The sequence below is a fragment of the Engystomops pustulosus genome, chromosome 4 (assembly GCF_040894005.1).
Source record: "Engystomops pustulosus chromosome 4, aEngPut4.maternal, whole genome shotgun sequence".
In the NCBI taxonomy this organism is placed as follows: domain Eukaryota; kingdom Metazoa; phylum Chordata; class Amphibia; order Anura; family Leptodactylidae; genus Engystomops; species Engystomops pustulosus.
Window position 1 is genome coordinate 161697874 of NC_092414.1, and position 21327 is coordinate 161719200.

The window sequence follows — 21327 nt, forward strand, 5'->3', positions numbered from 1 at the left end:
TTTCAGTCCAACTTAGTATTAAGGTCGATCACTGCATCCGACACACACAGTGGGGCACATTTACTTACCTGTCCGATAAAGTTCCCTGAAAGTGCATTCTCCAACGATCATGCACAGTGCCCATTAAGTTTGTGTGCCTAGTATCCTGCATGTGTCGCTTCCCTGCTCAGGTCCGACAGAGTTCACCTTCTTCTTCCTGGTGCATGTAAGTGGATTGTCTTGCAACACAATATGAAAGTTAAATCTCAGTCTAAATCAGTCGGATCGTTTGGCGGCCCACCCCCTGATTTCTGTTGCATGAAAGCCAGTACAGCTGCGCCAAAATCCGATGGCTTGCAACACAATGCCAGTGCAAACCCCAGTTAAATACCTGTCAAAGCCTGCAATCCCTGAAATAATCGGAAAGTCTGATGAAAGTGCGTGGACCCTTAGTAAATAAGTCCTTGTGTTTAGTGTTTGACTAAGCAGACTCGCCTGTGTGACAACTGCAAATGGCAGGTAGAGGAAATAGCGTGCCCAACATACTTCTTCATTAACATCTATTACACAATCATTTCCACTTTATGGCAAATTGGGACTCTGCAATAAAAATAAGTGGTATTTGTCTGGGATTTTGGGTGTCAAATGGTTGAATTTTTGGGAATTTAGATTTTTTCAACCCCCTAATGAAATAAATACTGGTAGGTTGATTAGATTGTGAGCCCCATTGGGGACAGGGACCAATTTGGAAAGCTCTGTATAGTGCTGCTAATCTGTGTGTGCTATAAACATAAAGGATTTATTATTATTAAATATGTAACTTTTTGTGCTTCTAATTTATTAAATTATCTGGGGTCATCTAAAATCTGTGAGAGGCTGGCAAAAGGGGAAAAATGAAAGATAAAATTTACTTGCCCTACTCTTTGTGGAACCCCATGCTGAAGAGGAAGTGTTAGGGATCATGTGACCACTGCAGCCAATCAGGAGAAGGAACAGTGATATTCACTTTTATATACTTGTCTAAATGCTTTTAATAAGCATGCTCTATCTTTTACTGGAAATATTAAAAAGCCAGCCCAAACATACTTATGTGTGTGCAGAGGTCCAGAAGAGTAATAATACTCCTCTTACCATTTTTAAGTAGTATTTCGCCAGTGAGCATTATATTTTAACTAATACAAACAAATAACTCCTATGTGTAGATAATGCTAATACTGCAATTTTTGCAAGACAATCATTACTGCACATAAATATGATTGTGTAACTTCTTAATCTTTTGAAAATCCCCCCCAAAAAATTATAAAAAAAAAAAATCAGAAATCACCCTTGGATCCACACCAAATAAATCACATGCTTCGGATTATAAATAATATTGTGTCTCTAATGGCAGTATATCTGGTGTGCCATGGGTGTTACACAGTGTGGTGGGGGGCATGGGTATTAGACAGTGTCTGGGATGGGTGTTATACAGTGTCGGAGGGTGTGTGTGGGGGTGTGTTGGCTGATCATTGCTGCTGGGTGTCAGTGCATCTTTCCTACACCTGAGTGCTGGCAGCCTCCCGCATTACTGTCTCCACTGCTTTAGGTCATGTGACTGGAGCCTGTACTATGTACCTGAGCTACGGTCAAATGGCCTTCTATCGGGCTGGGAGTTGCAGCAGCAAAGAAAATATAGCTCCCGTCCCCGATATAGAGAGATGAGATTTAGATTTATCCGCATCAGGCTATTTTAGAGGGGTAAAACCGCTTCTACATGCAGCAAAGACGCTTGTACAGGCATTAACGCAACTGCTGTGTGTGTGCATAAAGCCTTAATTCGAACCAATGTTGCTCCAATCAGTATAAAACTTTAGCACACTCAACCTTCACAGATAGCCACTCTGTGCCCTGTTGTAATCCCAAAGCATCCAAGACTCACACATGTAGAACCGAAAAACTTCTTGCAAATAACGGTAGCATCAAAGATGTTGCTTAAAAACATATATTATTCATTATGATAAAAACAGCATACCATGTCCTTGGTACATGGACTGACTGAAAATGGGTATGTAATCCCCTCTTTTTATTCCTTTTAATGATTTTTTTCCCCTTGCCATTCCCCCCTCCCTAAGCGCTGTGAAGAATGACAGATCTCTGTCCTCTCCCCTCAGCGGAGCTCGGACCTTCTCTATGCCATTCTCTATGTCACTAGGGCTAGGATATCCTCCTAGTGACAGGCATAGAGAAGGTTCGAGCTCTGCTGAGGGGAGGGGACAGAGATCGTAAGCTACGTAACAGAGAGGCGTTTTGGATTTTAAATCTTATGACTAGAATTCCGAAGGGATTAAATAATAGAACGGACCTGATGTATTTATATTGATTTGTGTTGCGGGAATGTTCTTTTTGTCTTTGGTTTCTTTTTCTGTGTAAGTGTATGCTTTGAACACACATGCACCAATTTACCTGATCTCTTTCACCTGCTATGTACTTCTTTTTAAACCTGTTTTTGTAAGTGTAATGTTCAAACCATGACTAAGAACTAGATATGTTTGTTCGAAACGCGTAGGTCGCTCTAGAAGGACGCATCTGATGATGTCTTACCTGTTTTAATGGATGGAATAAAATTACCTTTTAACTAATATAGGAATTTGTTTTTGGAGTGCAGGATCCCAAGTTTGCTTCTTCCTTCATTTGGATCAAGTAAAAACTACTTTCCTGAGGACAGGAACCCTTTGAACAATAAAGTGCAGTCTATTTGGGCATAACCAAGATGCAGAACTGAATTGCACTCTAATAATTACAGTGTCCATGCTGTTTATATTTTGTGTTCTCATATAATTTAAGAACTTTCATTGCCAAAATAGGTAATCATATTAGGATTGTACAATACAGCTCTTTCAGTTTCTCTTTTCAGTACATCTGCATATTTTAAGGGCATTTTATGGGCTTTGCTCTTCTGATACATCCTCCATGGGAAGTAATATACATGCAAATAGTAGCGGCATTAGACTTTTTATTTAATTTACTGGAAACTCCTGACTTTAGCCCCATGCATACTAATCAATCAGCGCTATTTGTTTTCCTGCTTTGATGCTTTTTTCATTGAACTAATGTTGTAAAACAAAAGCTAAAGTGTGATTTATGTTTTTTATTAGGAGTTGATCTAATATCATAGTGGAAAAACAAACTGAGAAATGGTAAAGTACTCTCTATGGAAGTGCTGAAAGCTTCTCACATATATTCACCCATTTCAGTGGATTCCCTTTAATTAGACTGAAACTTTCTATTCAATGAAGAATGACAAATCAACGACAATGTGAAACAGTGTGATTCTGGCATCACTGCACATGGTTATAGCTGCCTACTTACTAGTCTGAGAGAGAATGTTTTTTCTACTACTAAATGGACATGCCACATCAGGAACCAGGTCTCATACCTAGGTCCATGGCCATTGCCAGGGCCAGCACTGGGCATTCCTTATTAGCGCCGGGGCGCAGAGCTGCTGGGGGGGGGCCCACATAAGGCTGTACATAAGAAATCCATTGGGGTAAGAGGGGCTGTATCTAATGAATAAATAGGGGGTGATGGGGGGGGGGGTTATATAAAATAACCATGCGGGGGCTGTTTGATATGATAAACTAGGGAATATTTTAGGGAACAGGAGACTGTTTTTGTTTCTGAGTTTTGAATGCTGCCACGTGAGTTCACTGCAAAGGGGCCAACTGAGGTTCTGTCACCCAGGGGCCTACTCAAACCTGGATCCGTTAGACCAATAATAGTTTATGTGTTGCCATTTTTTTATGCTTTAAGTAATGACGTCATGTTGCTGCTATTTGAGCCTGTGATTAAACCTATAATTAAAACATCTCAGTGGGATCTGACAGCCTTCACATAACATAAGTTGTACTGTATATTGTATGAAACAAGATTTTTGCTACAGCTTGATAAGTTACAGGATCCATATTGCTATAATTTAAATAGCACCAAGGTGTCAGGGAATAAAATGTGTATGTGAACCAGCTGTAGAACCAGCTGTAAGAAAAATTTTTTTTTTCAAATTTTAATGTAAAGTATAATTTTCAATTAGGCTAAATGCAAAATATAATAATGTGAGGGAGACACAGAAAAACCATAGGTGCATCGAGAAGTCGTGAAGTACGGTAAATAATTGTATTTAATTATTCCGTTCACCAAGTTTTCAATAATTTTTGACAAATTAGCAATTATACAAGTTATTATGTGAAATAATACTTAAATAGTAACTAATTAGTAAGTCTGTGTAAAAAAATGTACTTCCTAATGTCAGCATTTTATATTTCATGCTGTGTACTGGAGAGTGGGAAAAATATAGGTGAAATCGATGAAAAAACAACATTTGCGCCTATTTCTTCTGGGCTCTGACTTTACAGCTTTCACTGTACGGTCCAAATTACACCGCCGATTTAATCTTTCGATTGATATGATCACAGGGATACCAAATGTCTGCTACTGCATCAGACATCAAGAGATCAGGATGAATGATTGGCCTGGAAGTCTAACTGAGACTCCCATCTGTTATAACAACTGATCATCGACCCCCAATAACCTCACAGGGGGCGATGATGAATCAAAGATGGCGGTGCACTTTGCCAGCACAGACCACAGGTGTAAGAGGTGGGTGTTTGCTGCAATATGCAGGAATAAAAACCCTGTATTGAGAGGCCTCATCCAGTAAGCTCTTTTCAGGCACCTTTTTCCGATTCTGTAATAGTAGGGTGGGTGTTGAGAAGTGGTTAAACTCAGTAGCTCTGTTTAGAAATCCAACCCAATGTATGAAAAGTTATTGATGATATGCCATACAATGTTGGAACTTACTTTATGGAGAGATGTTCATGTCATCTATATTGTGTCTTCCATATTGTAACACAGGAGACCATGCTTATGGTGTGTGCATACATGTTAGTTCTTGGCATCAATTTCCTTCCAGCAGGGGGGAGAATGCTATGGTAACACTTCTATCAAAGGTTGTGTCAGTTTTTAAGATTCTCCATACATTATATGTAGGTTAGTAATGACTGCTCACCGATTTACACTGCTAGAGTTTTCTCAGAGACAGCAAAAGACCCTGGGGAATTAATAATTGATTTCGTTTTCATCATATAGTTCTGAATGACTAGTGAGTAGACACATTAACAGTCAGTCACATGATTGCTTGGTATCTTAGGGTAAAGCAGAACGAGGCCAGTTCAAAACATTATTGCCGTCATCTCCTTTCCTATGACTATACATATTATATTTATACATATCGGTCATGGGAACTATAGTGTCAGCACCTGTCCAGCAACCGCGCAACCACAACCAGGCTTGGCGCTAGCTGTCAGACTAGGTAAGCGGTGAACTCACCCTGCGACGTCCCTGCGGGCTAAGGCCCTGCCTAAAGCAGATAAACCGCCCTCACAATGGCGAACCCATTATATAGAACCTAACTAAGGGTCCCTGAGCGACCCTACAAGATGACAGAAAAGGCTTACTTCGTCTGGCAGCTGCTGGATTGTGGAGAGAACAGGTAACCGGAATACAGGAATGTACCAGTGTTCACACTGCTGCACAGAAACCAACACAAGACTGAGACAGGAAGGTGGGGAAACACTAGGAGGTAAACGATACAGAGGGACAAACAACAGACAGAGGCAGACAAACAGAGACAAACAAACCGGGTCAAAACCAAGATGGCTGCAAAGGTACAGAATCGGATACAAAACACAGAATACCAAACAAGATAGCAAGAGCACTAGATACACAGGTAAGACCTGAATTAACCAGCCCGGTATGATGGGAATAGGCAGGTTTATAAGGCAGTTTCCGGACACGCCTCCAGCAGCACACTGGGGTACTGTCCATCAGGCTAGTAACCCTTGCTGAGCAGGGCTGAAATGCAAGGAGCAGGGTGTGGCTCAGTTAATCCAAACACAAACACTAAGCCACAGTTCACACACAAATAAACGCCATGTATTCTGCAAACTGTGGATAGTGCAACATATAATGACAGGTCAACAAAACCCTTTCCTGGTTTCAAAACAGCATAGATACACCGATAGATACAGCAAATCACTATACTCTTGTGACATATATCTAGATATGTCCAGTCAATAGGAGAGCCAACTATATGTTTGTCATAGCCAGAGCAAAGGACAATTCAAAAAGTGTTTTCTCTTCAGAGCCCTGGACCCATCTCCATGTTACATGACCAGCAATTTGTTTGAATAGGTGTCATTGTTTTTCTCCAATATGAAGTTGTCGAGTTGTTACAACTAATTTCTTAACCTTTACAAAATTCTAAACATACTGGTAGATTTTATTTACAAAATGGCTGATGTTATGAGCTGTGAGCTGGATCTATCATGAAAACTGAAAGAAACGATTATATTTGCAAGTACAGGTTAAGTTGTTAAAATATTTGTCAGTTATTCTTGTCTTATGTGGGTCTGTCACTGGAAATATAATGGGGTTAAATTATCTCCCATGGAACAAATCATATGGAAAAGCTCCTAAATGAGAGAACACGCAACGAAGAAGAAGAAAAAGCTAGTATGCATTGGCATAACAAGTATAAATGTCTAATAACAATAAAGCCCTAGAGGAAAGAAAGGGACTCCTGCAGTAATCCCTGTACAAGTCACCAACAGCGTCTCTATGGTTTGAAAACCAAAAACAGGCAAACAATGGAATGGTCAAAACCCTGCATGTGGATCAAGCCTGAGTGTATGTAAAAACGATCAACAAAGGAAGGTGACTTGAGCCTAGGGTGAGGGAGGGTATGGTTACCGTATTACATATGGCTGGAGGCACCCCACGCGTTCCGTCGCAGTCCTGCGACTTCCTCAGGGGTAAGTGCCAAATTGTTGTGAGGTCCTGCCTTTTAAAGGTCCCGGGGTGACCACTTCCTCCAATCAGAACAACAGTTCTGTACCAAGTGCCAGCTGTGTGGTGTCTCCACGCGCGCCAGAAAACTTATGCGCATGCGCCAAAATGCAATAAACCTGAAGTATCGCGATATTATGCGCATGCGCATATAAATGCGGAGTCATGCATGATACAGAATATTGTTCTTATCAAGTGGTATAACTTACTCATTCTTAAAGCGTACATCAGATACATATTAATAATAGGTTACGGACTTAAAGTGCAAGGAGGAGGGGTGGTCACCCCGGGATGTGGCAGTTCCCCAAATGTTAGAACATTAGTATTGTTACATAAGTTCTAAAAAAAGGAAATACCTCGATGTACATAGTAGCAATAATAAGATTATAGGTATTGGTACATCGAAGACTCAACAAAAATAATAATAAAAATATAGACGAGTGGTTTAATCAATAAGATCCAGGAGGCTTGAAGGCTATTCGGAGGATCTGAGTGGAATCTGATGGTTAGTCAGTTTGGAACCAGTGGTCACTCATTTTTCTTTTTCTTTTTTCATTTTTCGATTTGTTTCATTTTTTCTAAGTCAGAGGTCATCTTTGAGAATACAGAGACGTCCCATAGGGGTGAGGAGGCTTCAGCAGTGGGTATATCTCGAGGAACTTGAAAGCTAGCAAGGCCAAACACATGGCATCAAGATTAAATCGAAGAGACTTGTAAGTGGGTGTAAACAGGTAAGAAAACTAAAAATGACAATGTTAAAGAATAATTAGCAATCTATAATCCTCTGTGGCAATGTGGATGAGTAAAGTTAAATCCTTGGAGTGTATAGAAAACTAAGTGACATGGTGTGTGTAAAAAGGGATAGTGAAGGAAACACGTGAATAAGTGTAGGGGGACCATAAGGGTCCCAAGGACTACCAGGGGAGAAAAAATCCCAATGTTGAAAAGAGGCCCATTGTGTCAGGGATCGGTGGACTTTGTGAGAGACCATGCATGTACATTGATCACTTCTTACAACCCCTTGTGCTAGGCTGAGATCATACATTCGTGACTCCACGGATTTGATACAAAAAATCCATAATAGCACTATACCTGAGAACATCTGGCTTGTGACATTAGATGTCGAAGCTTTGTATACTAACATTGCCCACAGTGACGGCATCTCTGCCATCACCATTTTTCTGGACAGATGCTCAACCGTTTGAGATGTGTGAAGAATTTATTTCATCACTAAATCACAATTCGCTCAACATCACTCTCACTTGCAATTCCTTGCTGGCATCAGTGGAATTTTTGGACCTGAAGATCAATGTAGTGGGGCATAGTTTGCAGACGGACTTACATCGAAAAAGTACTGCAACAAACAGTTTATTACACTTCTCCAGTTTCCATCCATTCCATCTAAAAAACGGAATCCCTACTGGACAGTTCATTAGGGTAAGGAGAAATTGCTCCACCCTCGGTGACTTCCGGAGGAATGCTGGTGATCTCACACAACGTTTTAGAGATGGAGGATACCCTAAAAAAGTAATCTCAAGGGCTTTTCGGAGAGCACGTGACTCACAAAGAGAAAACCTGTTACAACCCAGACAACAGATCAAAGAACCAAGATATGGCATTATTACCACCTACAACAACCAATGGCAGGACATCCGTGGTATTTTGAACCGAAATTGGAACATACTTCTGGCGGAACCGAAATTGCGCCATCTAGTATTGGAGCAACCATGCTTGATAGCCAGAAGAGCCAAAAATCTCAAGGATCGTCTCGTATCTAGCCATTACCAGAGACCTAAAAGATCCCTGATGAGGGGGATGAAACTTACGGGTTCCCATGCCTGTGGCGAATGTTCAGTCTGCCCACTGATGCAAACGAGGAAGGAGATCACTGATACAGCCAAACAAAAAACCTTCAAGCTACGGGAATTTATAAATTGCAAATCTAGGAATGTGGTTTATGTCCTTATTTGTCCATGTCAAAACCTGTATGTTGGACAGACCACAGAGGAGCTTCGAAAAAGGGTGCAACAGCACCTCTCAAGTATTACAAATGCAAACTCTCATTTTCATCAGGGCAAGATACTCTCGACTGTGGCTACTCACTTTCGACGTGAACATGCAGGTAAGACCCGGGGAATTAGAGTTGTGGGTCTTGACATTGTGAGACCAAACATAAGGGGCGGCAGTGTAACCTCCGAGCTCCTAAGAAGAGAGGCTCGGTGGATTTACAATTTAGGTAGCCTCGCTCCCCGGGGGATTAATGAGGACCTTTTACTTTCAGACTTTTATTTTACAAGCAGCGGTGATAGAGCCTTATAACAAACTAATTGGGATTTCTAGAACGGGTGAGTGTTTTAAATTATAATTTTTTTTTTTTCCTTTTTCCTTTTCCTTTCTTTCCCCTTTTTTTTCTCCTTTTTTTTCCCCCTTCTCTTTGCGTACGCATATTTGTGCGCAATAGTCTTGCATTTATTTGGCTCCCTGTATGTGGCGCACACGCATATATGTGAAGTTGACGCGCATGCGCATATTCTCTGATTATGTCGCTCGCAACCGCGCATGCGCATAATATCGCGATACTTCAGGTTAATTGCATTTTTGCGCATGCGCATAAGTTTTCTGGCGCGCGTGGAGACACCACACAGCTGGCACTTGGTACAGAACCGTTGTTCTGATTGGAGGAAGTGGTCACCCCGGGACCTTTAAAAGGCAGGACCTCACAACAATTTGGCACTTACCCCTGAGGAAGTCGCAGGACCGCAACGGAACGCGTGGGGTGCCTCCAGCCATATGTAATACGGTAACCGTACCCTCCCTCACCCTAGGCTCAAGTCACCTTCCTTTGTTGATCGTCTTTACATACACTCAGGCTTGATCCACATGCAGGGTTTTGACCATTCCATTGTTTGCCTGTTTTTGCTTTTCAAACCATAGAGACGCTGTTGGTGACTTGTACAGGGATTACTGCAGGAGTCCCTTTCTTTCCTCTAGGGCTTTATTGTTATTAGACATTTATACTTGTTGTGGGAATTGCTTACAGATTCTTATGGCTGAATGTGGATCGGCTTACCTTGCCTTGATCCACTTGTTGTTCTTGAATGTGTGCTTTCACACTTTTTAATGGTTTTTAAACTTTCTTGATGTATGTTATTTGGACTATGACTCCTCAATAAAATTTGTACGCACCTTATGCCAATGCATACTAGCTTTTTCTTCTTCTTCGTTGCATATTGCATTTTTTGTATGCAGGCAACCCTGTGATTACCTCTTAGCATTTGCACACCTCCTCCACTTATTTAGTGTCTAAATGAGAGAACACTGCAGTCTAAGCTAAGAGGAAACCTGGGGTTTATTTCAAACGTGATTTTCAGATGACCCAACTCTCACAGTAAATAACAGCCCTCTAGACATCCATGAAATAGCACCACCTTTCTGAAAAGCGTCAAAACATTTGGTTGTTACCATATATACTAGAGTATTTTAACACAAAAAATTGGGAAAACCTATTGACTCGAGTAAAAACCTAGGGAGGGAAATTGGTCAAAGGCTTCATCTACACATAACCTGCCAGCCCCCTATTCGCCAGTATATAGTCAGCTAGCCCCTGCCCCCCAGAATATAGCCTGTCAGTACATTCCCCCGAGTATACCAGCCCCTTGTCCACCTTGCCAGCCAACAGATGCCGCCCAGTATATAGCCAGCCAGCCCCCTGCCCCCAGTATTTAGTTAGCCAGCCCCCTGCCACCCAGAATATAGCATGCCGGTCCCCTGCTGCCCAAAATATAGCCAGCTAAACCCCTCCTGCCAGTGTATAACCAGCTAGTACATAGCCAGACAGCCCCAGTATATATCCTTCCAGCCCCTGCCCCCTAGTATATAGCCTGCCTGTACACCCATGCACTTCAATATATAGCCAGTCAGCCAATGTCCCGCAGTATATAGCGGCTGACATCATAGTGTGTGCGTGGTCAGCGCGCAAGGACCTTCCACCAGCAGCAATGAAGAGGAGGACCTGCAAGGGGTGTCATAAATGTGAGTATTGATTTATTTTGTTATAGACTCCAGTTTAAGCCGAGTTAATTTTTTAGCATATTCTTTGTGCTTAAAAACTCAGCTTATACTCGAGTATATACGGTAATAAAAACAACACTTTATTTGCTTTGAAACTTATCTATGATTTAGATATGATATGATTCTATGATTCAAACACACAATCTTTTTTATACTTTAATTTGTAGGCCGATGCATAATAACACTGTGATAAAACTCCACTTGCAGATTTGCTGGCAAAAGTATTTTTGCAATGCAAATTAGAGTGCTCCATCTTTGGGATCAGTAAGCGATATTCCTGCGTATATCATTGTAACCCTTGACAGAATAATGAAGTAGCAGAGTAAAAGGCAGTAAATTGCATCTTGTCTTTGTGAACACAAGAGCTCTCCAATTAACTTGTAATTATGGAGTGAATATTAAAGGTTTCAAAAGTCATGTTATGGTTCTCAGATAGAGAAATACATTTCTTCAGTGTTTAGGCATTGGAGATCACCATTCCCAATCCTCAGCTTATCCAATAGGTTCTTTTTCTGACAAAAAAAAATCTTCTTATCAAACTCATGTGCCATAATGTTTTTACAATCATCTAGAATTTCCATATTCACAGCATGGCATATGGTTTAAAATAAATCTACCATCAAAACCAAGCATTTACCAAGCACTTACTCATTGATCCAGGCACTGTGACTGGTTATCCATTGGCCTTTTCGAAATTTTTAAAATTATGATTATGAGCAAGAAGCACTCTGGTGGGCATTACTAGATCCTGTTCATGTTCTAGCTTCACAGGCTGTTATACTGCAGCAGCATGTCTCAGATTTAACAAGTCAATGGCACCAGTGGTGATTAAATCCAACTGCACATGCGGCATAGGGTGCTGCCATTTTGGGGAGGATCTTCGCTCCCTCATGGTGTCATCAGAAACACCGATAGACACTGACATGTTAGGTCCAAAATGCTTCCCTTCGTAAATTTAAATGCAGCTGGCGCCTTTGACAGTGCCATTTAAAGAGTTAATTTTTGCACTTTCCACTGCGTTTGGATTTTTTTTTTAGCTTCCTAGTAAATGGCACAGAATATTAGATGGTGCCACTAGAAAGTACACTTTGTGTAGCAGATAACAAGGCCTTATATAGCTTAGTAAACTGAAAAATCAAAAAGATACAGATTGTAACTTGAAAGGGTTAATGATGTTTGTACGACTTGTATCTTAAAGGGGTTAAAGAGGATTTAGATATCAGCCTATCGGAATACTGAAATATATATCTAAAGTCCTGCATGTGGCAGCGGTATTTACTGGAGGTCAGCAATGTGTATTGAACTTGAAACAGATGAAATACATAACTTGCTCATAGAAGGATTACAAATTGACACAGTTTGCATGCTTTACAACGGTAAAAACTTTTCTTATTGAGAAAATTCTGTCTATTTTTGTTTGACCCCTACGCATCAGATGCCTCCCACCTCTTGTTCTTGGTGTCTGCTGTGCACAGTGGTGGACTGGTACTTAGTTGTATTTATCAATGTATCCGATATTCTTTGTTGGATCTTGGATCATGAGAAGTGCTTTTCATATTGGGTTTACACTTTACCACGTTTACTACTTTTATCCAAATTTGGAGTTGGTATTCAACTCATTAGAGCCACCCAGTCACCTGGCCACCTGCCATTTACCTGACTAGTTTACTTGGCATGAATTTTGGCCTTTTTACCCAGTGCAGACTAAAAGTGGTGGTTAGGTGGACAAGACAGGGTTCACACTAACCTAGTTCATACTTGTATGTGTATGTATGTGTGTGGTTTTTAAATGGTTATATTGTTGTTATGAATGTTTTGTCCGTTGTATTGATTAATAAAGCATTATCCATTGACACTTCAGTGTTGCCAACTCGCGACACACTACTTTTGCTTTTTGTTTTTGAGGTTTTAGGTTTTTCTGAAGATGCCATGTAAGTTTTCTCCAAAAAATGTTATCCTGTCGGAGGACACCCCAATGTGTGAGAGGTGTTTCAGGTCTTAATAGTCCCCAATTGTTATTACCAATATTATTACAAAGTTATAGGCCCTGGCAGTAGTCAAATATGTTCCATCTCCCACACTGACTCCTTCTCTTCCTCTAAAGTTCCAACATTGGGGCACATTTACGAAGGGCAGCGCGACAGTTTTCTGTTGGACTTTGCATGTTCTTTTAGCACTGCTTACACAAGTATTTAAGAAGCGTTGTGTCACACTTGTATTGCACCAACCATTTTGTGGCACAGCTGCACTAGTCATCATGCGACACAAATTAGGGGGGCGTTCCAGTGCTCAGTCGGACCGGGCAGCGGATTTATCATGCATTATCGGACAGAATTGTGTTGCATGCCCTATGTTAAAGGGAACCTGTCATCAGAAATTTGTCTCATAAACCACTACTAGTATATTGTCAGGTAGCGTAGCACCTTTCAGTTTTTGTTTCTTTCATGGCCCAGTGTAGTGGCATCGTCCAGAAAATCAACTTTGAATTCAGATGTTAATTCGTTGTATAAAGGCAAGGAGGCAGAGAGTTTAACATTGAAGTCAAGATGGAGAGCTTTGAATGCCTCCTCCTATGTGATTGAAATCATTCATTGGACTTCAGAAGATCTGGTTAGTGATGTCTCTGGATGTAGGACCATCAATTACAGTGAAAATGGCTTTCTTGACTTCAGTGTTAAAATCTCCACCTCCTTGACTTTATACAACCTATTTACATCTCACTTCAAAGCTGATTTTCTGGATGATGCCTCCACACTGGGTCATGAAAGAAACATGATCTGGAAGGTGTTCAGCTGCATGGCAACATACTGGTCGTGGTTTAATAAGTCAATTTCTGATGACATGTTCCCTTTAAAGGTGCACCAGATTCCTGAAGAAAGGTTGCCAAATATTTTTAATCTGGTGCACTCTGCACTATACACAGGCAAACTACATTTAGTGCAGTTTGCCCAGTTCTAAGTAAATGAGCCCCATTGTGTCCTCTCTCACTGAATTTGGAGATGTGTGTGTTTTGGCCTCATATTCCTCCTCTTTACTACAGTTGTGTCATAGTCTCATACATTGGCTGTTTGGTATTTTTACATATGCAGGTAAGGAAGGTTTATGGTAGGTAATTGCTATGTATAATATCATTTTCTATGTCAATGATGAAGTCTAGAAAATTAATACTGAGCATAGGATTTAGGGTTTTTAAGCGATATCTCTTTACTTGTAGAATACACACATTAATTATGCCATTGTAGGCATCAAACTTGAGACATTTCCTCAGACGTAAAGGATTGTTAGCTTATATTAAAACAATGTTGCTATTAATATTATATTGCATTGTTACCTTTAGATATAGAGCTATAATCTACCTCCAGTTTTTGCAACCAATACATTGGGGCAGATTTACTTACCTGGTCCATTCGCGATCCAGCGGCGCGTTCTCTGTGCTGGATTCGGGTCCACCAGGTGGCGCTGTTGCGCTGAAAAGCATCGGAACGCGCTGGAGTTCACCGGCTCGGGCTGAGTGAAGGTAAGTGCAAGCTCCGCGACAGATTTTTTGTTTTAAATGCGGTGGTTTTTCCGAATCTGTCGGGTTTCCGTTCGGCCACACCCCCGATTTCCGTTGCGTGCATGCCAGCGCCGATGCGCCACAATCCGATCGCGCGCGCCAAAATCCTGGGGCAATTAAGGGGAAATCGGCGCAAATCGGAAATGTTCGGGTAACACGTTGGGAAAAAGCAAATCGGGCCCTTAGTAAATGACCCCCAATCTCTAGCAATTGTACATAACTATAATATGGCTATTTTGAATGATAGATAGCATGCAATATGGCTGGCTGCAGAAGATGCCACGGGCTCTGTAGAGGTCTTGTGTATTGTAGGAGACCAGTAGTGAAAAGCCTTTATTTCATGCAGCCTTGTTCATTTATGTGTACATATAATGAGAATAATCAGTATCTGAATGGAGCAGATGATTTACTTTACACCCGGAGAATTTCTAATGGGTCTATCAGCTGAGAACAATGAGAGCAGAGTGTATAAAGCAGTCAATGGTTCATTGTTTTTCATGGTGGCAGTTAATTAAACAAGACATGGCGAGTCTAGCCTTCTGGCCCTTTGTTCTGTCTAATAATTCCTAAACCTAACATCTTCCTGACAAACCATCTTTTTCATTAGATAACATGTTTTTAGTTTTTTTTTTATTCCATCCTTTCTTCTCTTTGAGTATTTTCTCAAAAGTAGCTGCCTGTATGAAAGCATTGGAAAAGATGAAAAAACAACATGTTTTATTTTGACCTTCTAATAAATTATTTTTGCACTTGGCATAGCAAACAGAATGTCTGTTGGACAATACAAAGCTCTGTAGAGAAGCCTTATTTTTAGAAGGCAATGCAGTCATACACTGCTGTAATTAAAGGGTTCTCCGCTCTCAACACTACAGCTATTCTGGAGCATTTATCCCATTCAGTCGATGCCGTTCATTGGCTGATTAGTGAGTCTCTTCATGAATATCATACTGTATCATAATTAAATGCCACCCACATTGAACTATTGGTTGGCCTTTCTGGGTCAAAGGCTCCAAGAAACATAATATTAATTCCCAAAACAGCTCTATATTTACAACCCATGTCAATGTCTTCAAATCCTCCTAATGACAAGATAGTATTTAAGTAGAGAGAGGTTATCTCATTCTAGAAATAAAATTTGCTTCTCACTCCTCCTGAGCTCCATATTTACATAAAATTATAGGAACACTCAAAGTAACATACTTAGGTTCTTTCAGTTCAACCTTTTTCAGGTCAATAATATATCTTTTGATTCTAAACTATAATTATAGTTCCCATGGCCATGTGTCACTTCCATATAAACTAGCCATTTCTGAATGCCTTTTCCTACTCGTTTGTCACCTTTGCGGTGATGGGGAGGAGTCAGGGGCAGGTAGGTGTGTGAATGCTCTAGCTCACCATATTTACAATGGAACACCAGCAGAGACTACATCTGAAATCTCGCCCAGGTCTATCCTGGTGGAGATTTCATTCCAACAGTGCAAACCTGATGTACGAAGAGGTTGGAGCCTCTTAGTAAATCCAGTGTGTGATATGCCAGCAGGAGTTATATTAAGACTGGAAGGGGGGCTGAATGGAAGGGGGGGTTGCTGTGCTGGGGGAGAAGATCCTAGCAGGGGTGGCAGAGTATTTAAACTAGGATCGGGGGAGGAGGAAAAGGAAGACACTGAAGGGGTAGACAGGTCAGAGAGGGGGCAGGTTATGTTGGTGGGTGGTGAGGTGGGCGGTGTATGTGGGACCAAGGCAGTGGATAAGGAGATCCACAAGTTACAGAACGGTGGTGAGGATATATGTACCAGTAAAATTACTTTAAATCAGATAAATAACTGTGGAAAATTAAATTGTATGTTCACAAATACCAGAAGTATCACAGGCACAATGGGCGAGCTTGAGGCTCTGATATAAGAGGAACAGTTAGATGTTGTTGGTGTAGCAGAGACATGGCTTGATGCATCGCATGATTGGGGTGTTAATATTCAAGGTTTTACACTCTTTCGGAAAGACAGGGCAAATAGGAGGGGAGGTGGTGTATGTCTGTATGTCAGAAGAGGCTTAAAAGCGATTGTGAATGAGTCAGTGGTCTCAGAGTGTGAGGAGGCTGAAACTTTGTGGGTGGAAATTCAAAGCCAAGAGAGCTTTGAGAAAATTATTTTTGGTGTAATTTATAGACCCCCTAACATCTCTGAGGAAATAGAGGGTCACCTATATAAACAGATGGAGCGGGCTGCACAGGAGGGGACCGTAGTGATAATGGGAGACTTTAACTTTGCTTTGCTTTAACTTTGCTTTAACTTTGCGGTGATGGGGAGGAGTCAGGGGCAGGTAGGTGTGTGAATGCTCTAGCTCACCATATTTACAATGGAACACCAGCAGAGACTACATCTGAAATCTCGCCCAGGTCTATCCTGGTGGAGATTTCATTCCAACAGTGCAAACCTGATGTACGAAGAGGTTGGAGCCTCTTAGTAAATCCAGTGTGTGATATGCCAGCAGGAGTTATATTAAGACTGGAAGGGGGGCTGAATGGAAGGGGGGGTTGCTGTGCTGGGGGAGAAGATCCTAGCAGGGGTGGCAGAGTATTTAAACTAGGATCGGGGGAGGAGGAAAAGGAAGACACTGAAGGGGTAGACAGGTCAGAGAGGGGGCAGGTTATGTTGGTGGGTGGTGAGGTGGGCGGTGTATGTGGGACCAAGGCAGTGGATAAGGAGATCCACAAGTTACAGAACGGTGGTGAGGATATATGTACCAGTAAAATTACTTTAAATCAGATAAATAACTGTGGAAAATTAAATTGTATGTTCACAAATACCAGAAGTATCACAGGCACAATGGGCGAGCTTGAGGCTCTGATATAAGAGGAACAGTTAGATGTTGTTGGTGTAGCAGAGACATGGCTTGATGCATCGCATGATTGGGGTGTTAATATTCAAGGTTTTACACTCTTTCGGAAAGACAGGGCAAATAGGAGGGGAGGTGGTGTATGTCTGTATGTCAGAAGAGGCTTAAAAGCGATTGTGAATGAGTCAGTGGTCTCAGAGTGTGAGGAGGCTGAAACTTTGTGGGTGGAAATTCAAAGCCAAGAGAGCTTTGAGAAAATTATTTTTGGTGTAATTTATAGACCCCCTAACATCTCTGAGGAAATAGAGGGTCACCTATATAAACAGATGGAGCGGGCTGCACAGGAGGGGACCGTAGTGATAATGGGAGACTTTAACTTTCCAAATATAAATTGGGGTCAGGGCTCGTCTTCATCTGTGAAGGGGAAACATTTTATGAACATTCTTCAGGATAATTTTATGGTGCAGCTTGTAGAAGATCCCACAAGAGGTGACGCATTGTTGGACCTTGTGATTTCTAACAATGCGGAGATTGTCCAAAATGTCAGTATCCGGGAACCCCTTGGGAACAGCAATCATAATATAATTAATTTCCTCTTAAACTTTAAAAAGCAGAAACAGGTGGGAAAATCGAAAACTTTGAATTTTAAGAGGGCTAATTTCAAAAACTTCAGGGCTGCAATACAGGATATAGACTGGGATCAGATACTGTCACATGGTGATACTAATGTTACATGGGAGAAATTCAAATCTATCCTGGGTTTTTATACTTCTAAATTTATTCCAATAGGTAACAAGTACAGACGGGCTAGATTACACCCCTCGTGGCTTACAGCTACAGTTAAAAGGGCAATTAATGAGAAAAAGAGGGCATTTAAAAAATATAAATCTGACGGGTCACCTGAGGCTTTAAATACTTACAAAAAAACTTACCAAAATCTGTAAAAAGGAAATCAAATCAGCCAAAATACAAAATGAAAGACAGGTGGCTAAAGATAGCAAAACAAATCCCAAGAAATTTTTTAGGTATATCAATGCAAAAAAAATGGGTCACAACAGGTTGGACCCCTTTATTCTGAAAATGGGGCATCGGTGACTGGAGACCAAGAGAAGGCGGAGATACTTAATAGGTTTTTAGCTCCGTTTATACAATAGAAGAGAGAACTTCTGACTTGGGTGGTGCTAGTGCGGGTCATGCACCCTGTAATATAGTAGACTGGCTGAATGTAGGCATTATCCAATCTAAGCTCAATAAAATCAATGTGTACAAAGCTCCTGGACCAGATGGGTTACACCCCAGAGTTCTTAAAGAACTCAGTTCTGTTATTGCTGTACCGCTGTCTAAAATCTTCAGGGATTCCGTAATGTCTGGTGTGGTGCCAAGTGACTGGCGCAAGGCAAATGTGGTGCCAATATATAAAAAGGGCTCTAGAACTTCGCCAGGCAATTACAGGCCTGTAAGCCTAACTTCCATTGTGGGGAAAGTATTGGAAGGGTTAGTAAAAGACTATATACTGGAGTATGTGACATCAAATAGAATAATAAGTGATAACCAGCATGGGTTTACTAAGAATAGAAGTTGTCAAACTAAAATTATCTGCTTCTATGAAGAGGTGAGCAGGTGCCTGGATGGAGGAGCAGCTGTGGATATTGTGTTCTTGGACTTTGCAAAGGCATTTGACACTGTCCCTCATAGACGCCTGATGGGTAAAATTAGGGCTATTGGTTTGGCCGAAATCATTTGCAATTGGATTGAAAACTGAAGGATCGTATCCAGAGAGTTGTGGTCAATGATTCCTACTCGGAATGGTCACCAGTTATGAGTGGTGTACCTCAGGGTTCTGTGCTTGGCCCACTACTATTTAATATATTTATTAATGATATAGAGGTAGGAATTAATAGCACTGTGTCTATTTTTGCAGATGACACCAAACTGTGCAGTGTAATACAGTCTATGGAGGATTTTCATAGGCTGCAGGGTGACTTGGACAAACTGAATGTTTGGTCATCCACTTGGCAAATGAGGTTTAATGTGGATAAATGTAATGTTATGCACCTGGGGGCCAATAATCCAAAGGCAAAATATGTCCTTGGGGGAGTAAATCTGGGAGAGTCCCTTGTTGAGAAGGACCTGGGGGTACTAGTAGATCATAAATTGAATAACAGCATGCAATGTCAATCAGCTGCCTCTAAAGCTAGTAGGATCATGTCATGTATCAAAAGTGGAATGGACTCTCGTGATAGGGATGTAATATTACCACTATACAAGGCACTGGTTCGGCCACACCTGGAATATGCTGTCCAGTTCTGGGCACCGGTCCATAAAAAGGATGCCCTGGAGCTGGAGAGGGTTCAACGTAGAGCCACAAAACTGATAAGGGGTATGGAGGGTCTTAGTTATGAGGAAAGATTAAAACAACTCGATTTATTTAGTCTGTAAAAGAGACGACTACGAGGGGACATGATTAATTTATATAAATATATGAATGGTCCATACAAAAAATATGGTCGTAAGTTGTTCCAGATTAAATCAAATCAAAAGACGAGGGGGCACTGTCTCCGTTTGGAGAAACCAAGGTTTAATCACCGGAGGCGACAGGGCTTTTTTACTATGAGAACTGTCAATCTGTGGAATAGCCTTCCTCAGGCGCTGGTCACAGCAGGGACAGCGGAGAGCTTCAAGAAGGGTCTAGATGCCTTTTTACACCTAAATAACATTGATTGTTATGCTATATAGGATTGTTCCCCCTAAATCCCTTCCTCATCCAATGCCTTCCCTTCCTTGGTTGAACTTGATGGACAAGTGTCTTTTTTCAACCGTATAAACTATGAAGACTGGACTTCAGTAAACCAGTCTTAAAAAAATCCTCCCATTACTACTGCTTGTGGAAGGCTATAAATGTTAACAGTACTTTGCTATACAGTAGGTACAGAATGTCCCTCAAAATAATCAACATAGAACATACTTGTCTCTTCTTATGACCCACATAAGAGCCACATAACATGTACATCAGAAATTTAATTTTGTCTCCTGATTTCTTCTTCTTTATTTCATAAATAATATTTATTTAAAGAAATCGGAGTCATATACTACACCGTCATTATATAAAAATATTCCTCAATTTATCTATAATAATTTTAAAATGTATCCGAAAACATACACTGAAATGAGAACATGATTCCATACTATTGCATGGCTTGAAGAGGACAACATACACAAGGGTTTAGTCAATATAGAGTTAAGTGGATGATCATAACATTAGAGCTCAAAGTATATTACAGTATAACCAAAATAACCATCCTTTTAATGTTATGTACCGTCAATTATAGTATACAAAAAATACTCACTAAGCCCTACTCATATCGCTTTAATCAACCAAAATATTACAACGTTACATTACCGAGCTGCCGGCTCCTCAACACATGTTATTCTGCACATCTTCCATTCTTTAATTTGGCAGGTCGGGTGACTGGGCCCCCTGACATAGCAGCTGCTATGGCTGCGACCCCTGTTGTTGTGCTATTTTTTGTTGGCACACTTGTCACTTGTTGCAACTTGAATTGTGTCGCATATCAGTTATAAATGTGTTACAAACTATGAACACACAATACCACACCCCTATAAGTGCATGGTATTAAAAACTGTTGGACAAAATGCAACCACAACACAATTATGACGCTCGAACATAGCAACTAGATGTGCAAGCTCCATAGACCATTTTTACTATGCAAATGTGTATCAAAAACTAGCGCAGACAAAATAATATATCTGGGGCGGTATTTTTTTTCTCATTCAATGCTGGTCTAGAATTAGTGTAAGTGATGGGAAGTCTCTTAAGTTCATCCAAAAGGACAGTGTGGTCTCTTTGTTCTGATATTTGGCAGGTGTTTTGACTTACTGGTGAAGATAAAATGTTCCGTTTAATTTTCATCTCTGTATTCCTTAGCGCTTGCTGATATATGCTCCCTGTGTGTCACAGCTTAACCATGGAAGTATCATTCCTGGTG